Here is a 6,000-nt window from a genome sequence, read left to right on the forward strand (position 1 = left end):
AGAGGCTTCCTAGGCCAACTCCATTGTGTTTGAGATGAGGAATGAGGCCCAGAGAGACTGGAGACTTGCTCACCTCTCTGTTGCACACCTTGGTTGAAAGTGGGACAGCATCTGGGTGCAATTTTAGCTGCATTTTAAGAGATCAGGATGGAAAGGGTGCTGAAAGGGAATGGGGATTCCCCCAAATTCAAAGCAATTCAATTGAACAAACACTTATTAGGCACCTGTTGTATACCAGGTGTTAGGACTGCAAAGCCACCACATGGAACAGCCCCTGAGCTTCAGGAATTCACTCTCTGCTGGGGGACAGACCAGGTACACAGGTAAGTAACACAAGGAGATTTTGGGAGGGAGAGAGAGCTCACAAATCTGGAAAGTATTTTCAACCCTTGTCCCTCTCAAACACCTAAATCGTTTCCAGATAGGAAAAGCCACTTTGCATGCCTAACCCATACTCGTCCCTCCCATGGCAGGGGTGAGGAACCTGCAGCCTCGAGGACACATATGGCCCTCTAGGTCCTCAAGTGCAGTCCTTTGACTGAATCCAAACTTCCCAGAAACGAATCCCCGAGGCTGCAGGTTCCCCACCCCCTGTAGTCTGTTTTTTCCCCAGAGTTGCCACCATTCTCTAAAGAAGGCACTTTGCCCCTCTGTCAGCACACAGCCTACATCCAATAGCCATGGGACATGCCCCAATCCAAGTCCAAGTGTGTTTAAAAACTACATACTGTGTCACGACTGCCGATTTGATATTGGTAGGGTATGTGTATGGTGGAGGGCAGACTCCTGCCAAGAATTGCTTCAGGAGAGGAAGAAAGAGAAAAAGTGAGAGGACAGAAGAATCACCCCCAAGGCTGGTGGCACAGCGGAAGGGGTGCTAACTTTGCGGTTGAGGTTCATACCCTATGTGGCCTTGGTCACATTGCTCACACTCCCTGGACCTTGCCTGTAAAATGAGAGGGGGTGGACTAGGTGTGTTCTGAGTTTCCTTTCAGCTCTATCTAGCCTTATGATCATATACCCGGAATGGGGAGGAGTGTTTGAAGTTTTTTTTTTTTAAACAAATATACAATGTAACCAAGATTAAGAGGGAAGTGGGAAATTGGGAAAGAAATTTTACAACCAGTGTCTCTGATAAAGGCCTCATTTCTAAAAATACAGAGAATTGAGTCAAATGCATAAGAATACAAGTCATTCCCCAATTGATAAATGGTCAAAGGATATGAACAGGCGATTTTCAGAGGTAGAAATTAAAGATATACATAAGCACATGAAAAAATGCTCTAAATCACTATTGATTAGAGTAATACAAATCAAAACAACTCTGAGGTACCACATCTCACCAGTCAGATTGGCTAAGATGACAAAACAGGAAAATGACAAATGCTGGAGAGGATGTGGAGAAATTGGAACACTAATGTATTGCTGGTGGAGTTGTGAACTGATCCAGCCATTCTGGAGAGCAATCTGGAATTATGGCCAAAGGGCTATAAATAATTTCATACCCTTTGACCCAGCAATACCACTTCTACGGTTGTATCCCAAAGAGATCCTAGAAGTGGGAGGAAGACCCATATGCACAAAAATATTTATAGCAGCTCTTTTTGTGGTGGCAAAGAATTGAAAATTAAGGGGATGCCCATCAATTGAGGAATGGCTAAACAAGTTGTGGTATATGAATGTTATGGAATACTATTGTGGTATAAGAAATGAGGACAGACTTCATATTCACCTGGAGAGACATACAAACTGATGCCGAGTGAGAAGAGAAAAACCAGGAGAAATTTATGCACAATTACAGTCACAACACATGTGTGATGACTAACTTTGATAGACTGGACTCTTTTGAGCAATGCAAGGTTATAAGACAACTCCAAAAGATTTGTGCTGGAAAGAGATGTCTACATTCTGGGAAAGAACTATAAAGAACAGAGTTTGAATCCAGACTGAAGCAAACCACCTGCTCTCTTTCTTTTTCTTGTGTGGTTTTGTTTCCTCTTTCCCATTGTTCATTCCATCAGTTACAATTCTTCTTTACAACCTGACTAATGTCTAATGTGAAAGAATTTGCAGATCCTATACTTGATTGCATGCTGCCATGGGTGGGGGGGGGAGGAGAGGAATGTGATAGTAATGGCAATTAAAGATTCCCCTGTATTGGCTTGGTTTTCAAATTGATTGTATTAAAACCCAGAGTTTGTTAATCCCACCTGTGGGATGGGCTTGTTGATGTGAAAAGAAAGTCCTGAAGTGGGAGGAGCTGGTGATGTAGATTTGGAGAGACAAGAGAGAGGCGGAAGTTCTTTTTGGAAGCAGCACCTCGTGGAGAGAGAGAGACTAAGAGATTGCTGGTGGCCGCTTTGAATTGCCCTGGACTTTTGAGACCTGCCCCCTGAGCTGCCAAGGACTGAGGAGACATGGCTGTTTTGCTGGTACTTTGTCTGTCTGTTTTGATGTTATTTTGCCAGATTTGTCCACTGGTGAAAGACTGTCCTGTTGAAGAAGTCCTGGAACCTGGCATTTGGTTAAGAAGGCCTGAGACTGTCCTGCAGACAGAGAGTGAATACTGTCCACTGGTGAGGGACAGTACTGAGAGTGAATACTGTCCACTGGTGAGGGACAGTACTATTGTTGCAGGGGTCTGGAGACTGTCCGGCAGACAGAATGAATACTGTCCACTGGTGAAGGACAGTGCTGTTGTTGCAGGGGTCTGGGAGCCTTTCTGTTGGTTCAGAAGCCCTGAAGAAGGATTTTCTTGTTGTATGTTTACAGAAATCCTGGGAGAGGGCTTTGCTAATGTGTTCAGGGGTTCTAGGACTGTTCTACAGACAGAGGATAAATTCATGAAGGGACTGGCAATGTATCTTATGGCCTTGCTAAGCCTTGTCTCCCCAGGAACTAAGATTGCTGAGAACTTGCCTCGTGTCAAGATGAAGAAAAGACCTCCATTTGGGTATTAAGTGCTGTGTTTAAACTTGATGTAACTCTGGGGTAGATTCAATTGTGATCCAGGGGTGGGGAACTTTTGACCTTTTTGTGTTCTATGGTTGAGCAAATGAATGTATTTTACTTATGTTTGGAAACTAATCTCCATTTGAGAAGAGGGGCTTTGTGGTGGACTTAATTAAGGTATAGCCTAGGGGTGGAGAAGTATTTGGAACAGAGACTTTGTAATTGATTGAATGATTGGAAAGTCCTGGGGTGGGGTAGGCCTTGGAGATGATTTAATCACACTTAGTAAATGCTGTATTTTGAATGATGTCATGTTTTGATCTTCTCTGTTCTGGGTTTGTTACTGAATAAAATAGAGAGCACCTATGCTGGTATTTTGAACCTGGGAAGTTGCCTTTGCTTGGTATTACATTACAAGGAAGGGGGAGAAAATTTGAAACTCAAGGGATTGTGGAAATGAATCTTGTAAACTAAAAGTAAACAAACAAATTAATAAAAACAAAAAAGAGGAAATAAAAAAAACTGAGTATAATTTTTCTATCAAAAGAATAGGGCTTTTCTTCCTTTTCTCCATGACCTATTCATGAACTCTACAGACCTTGTCAAATTTGGAGTAGAAGATGGAGGACATTTCCCTGTTTCTTGAAAGTCTGTTATTTAAGGTAAAAAAAACTGATAATTTAACTAAATTATAACTATATGATAAATTTAACTAATTTAACTAAACTGATATTTAAGGTTACTGAGAAGAGGAACCCAACCATATGAACAACAAAAATATCTTGGGATTGCCAAGTGAGTGAAGAGGCTTCCTTCCAACCAGAAGTGTCTATGATCTAGGAAGCAGTGGGGACCTTGGATACTGGTCTGGAAATAAGATCTGGATGCTGGTCCCAGTTCTTAGCAGCAACAGTGGTGTGTGAATTATTCGAAACAAATGGTCATCTTGATATGCATTGATTTTGTGGCAAGATTCAGCATCTGAGGACCTGGGTTTGAATACTAGTTTTGCCACTATTGCCTATGGAACCTTGGAAAAGTCAGTCAGTCAACTAGCATTATTAAATGCTCTTTGGACTCAAGCCCAACAAGAATTCCTTGAATAAGTAAAGACAGAGATAAGAGTGGTAGAGGAAAAATTGGGAAAAGAAATGACAATGACACAAGAAAATTATGGAAAGAGAACAGCTCAACAAATGAGGCACAATAAAACACTACAGAAAATAGCACCCTAAAAAACAGAATTGGCCAAATGGGAAAAAGAGGTACAAAAGCTCACCAAAGAAAATAATTTCTTAAAAATTAGAATTGGGCAAATGGAAACTAACGACTTCATGAGACATCAAGAAATAGCAAAACAAAGTCAAAAGAATGAAAAAGTAGAACATGTAAAATATCTCATCTGAAAACAACTGACCTGGAAAACAGACTAAGGAGAGACAACTTAAGTCAAAATTGTTCCAATTAAATGATAGAAACAGGGTCCCCAATATGCTAAAAGGTACCATTGACAATGAAATAATGTCAATACTAAACATATATGCACCAAATTGCAGAGCATCCAAATTATTAAAGGCACAAACAAAACAATGTAGCCAAAATTGGAAGAAAAGCAGAAATTGGTGTGTGTGTGTGTGTGTGTGTGTGTGTGTGTGTGTGTGTGTGTAGATCGCAGCAAATTTCTCTGATAAAGGTCTCATTTCTCAAATAGACAGGAAACTAAGTCAAATTTATAAGAACAAGAACCCAATTGATAAAAGGTCAAAGAATATGAAGAGACAGTTTTCAGAATAATCAATCAAAGCTAGCTATAGTCACATGAATAAATTCTCTAAATTACTATGGATTAGAGAAATGAAAATTAAAACAGCTCTGAAGTACCACTTCACACCTATCAGACTGGTTAACATAACATAAGAGAAAAATTACAAATGCTGGAGAGGATGTGGGAAAATGGGGACACTAATGTACTGTTGGTGGAGTTGTGAACTGGTTCAACCATTCTGGAGAACAATTTGGAACTATGACCAAAGGGCTATAAAACTGTGCATACCATTTGACCCAGCAATGCTACTATTAGATATGTATCCCAAAGAGATTAAAGAAAAAGAAAAAAGATGTGTATGTACAAAAATATTTACAGCAGCTTTTTGTGGTAGCAAGGAATTGGAAATTAATGAGAATGCCCATTAGTTAGGGAATGCTTGTACAAGCTGTGATGATGGAATATTATTATGCTATAAGAAATTACTAGAGGAATGTTTCAGAAAAACCTTGGAAGACCCATGTGAACTGATACAGAGTGAAGTGAGCAAACAAGACCATCGTATACAGTAACAGCAATATTTTAATGATCATAAACTGTGAAAGGCTTATTTACTCTGGTTGACACAATGATCATAAGACAACTCTGAAGAATTTATGATGAGAAATGCTATCCACCTCCAGAGAGAGAACTGATCAACTCTGAGTATAGATTAAGTGTGTTTTTTTTTACTCTATTTTTCTTATTTTTTCACATGGTTAATATGGAAATGTTTTGTGTGATTTCACTTGTATAATTGATGGGCTTCTTGCCTTCTCAATGACTGGGGAAGGGGCTGGGGGAAGGAAAGCATTTGGAACTAAAAAAAAAAGAATGTTATAAATAAATGAATAATTATTTTAAAAAAGAAAAATTATGCCAAGAATCAACAAACTAGCACACAAAAATAGCCAAATTAATCCTCAGAAAACAAATATCATCAGAATAATCTTGTCTCTATAGGACTTATTAAATGATTCTCTACAGCAGACATGTCAACCTTCCAGCCCATTGCAAAACACTTCCAAGTATGACTTCAACAAAACAGATAAAAATAAAATACAATACAAGTAACATTACCTTTTTATACTTCGTCAATTTGTGGCACAGGAAACCTTATGTATAGATTAGTTGGGCCTTTTTGAGTTTGACATCACTGCTTTACAGTACCAGGTAGTTTTCTTGAAGTTGGAAGAACAGTGAGAAGACTAGTTTAAACTTAGCTGCTAACTATTGTTATGAAG

At 39.4% G+C, this 6,000-nt stretch overlaps 1 long non-coding RNA gene across 5 annotated transcripts in view; it reads left to right on the top strand.

Annotated features, from left to right (window-relative positions):
- Positions 1-5,552, top strand: part of LOC138162305 (uncharacterized) — a 38,948-nt gene extending 33,396 nt beyond the window's left edge. For 2 of the 5 annotated variants that reach the window (XR_011168589.1, XR_011168587.1), the window contains exon 3: positions 239-3,318. This is a non-coding gene — a long non-coding RNA (uncharacterized lncRNA). Of the gene's footprint in view, positions 1-238; positions 3,319-3,499; positions 3,615-3,690 lie in introns of those variants that run through there. The other 3 variants (XR_011168588.1, XR_011168590.1, XR_011168591.1) reach the window with 3 other exon arrangements.
- Positions 5,553-6,000: the final 448 nt, after the last annotated feature.

This window comes from Petaurus breviceps, unplaced genomic scaffold (assembly GCF_028583685.1).
Source record: "Petaurus breviceps papuanus isolate PSGF00001 unplaced genomic scaffold, PetGlider_PUasm1.0 186, whole genome shotgun sequence".
In the NCBI taxonomy this organism is placed as follows: Eukaryota; Metazoa; Chordata; class Mammalia; order Diprotodontia; family Petauridae; genus Petaurus; species Petaurus breviceps.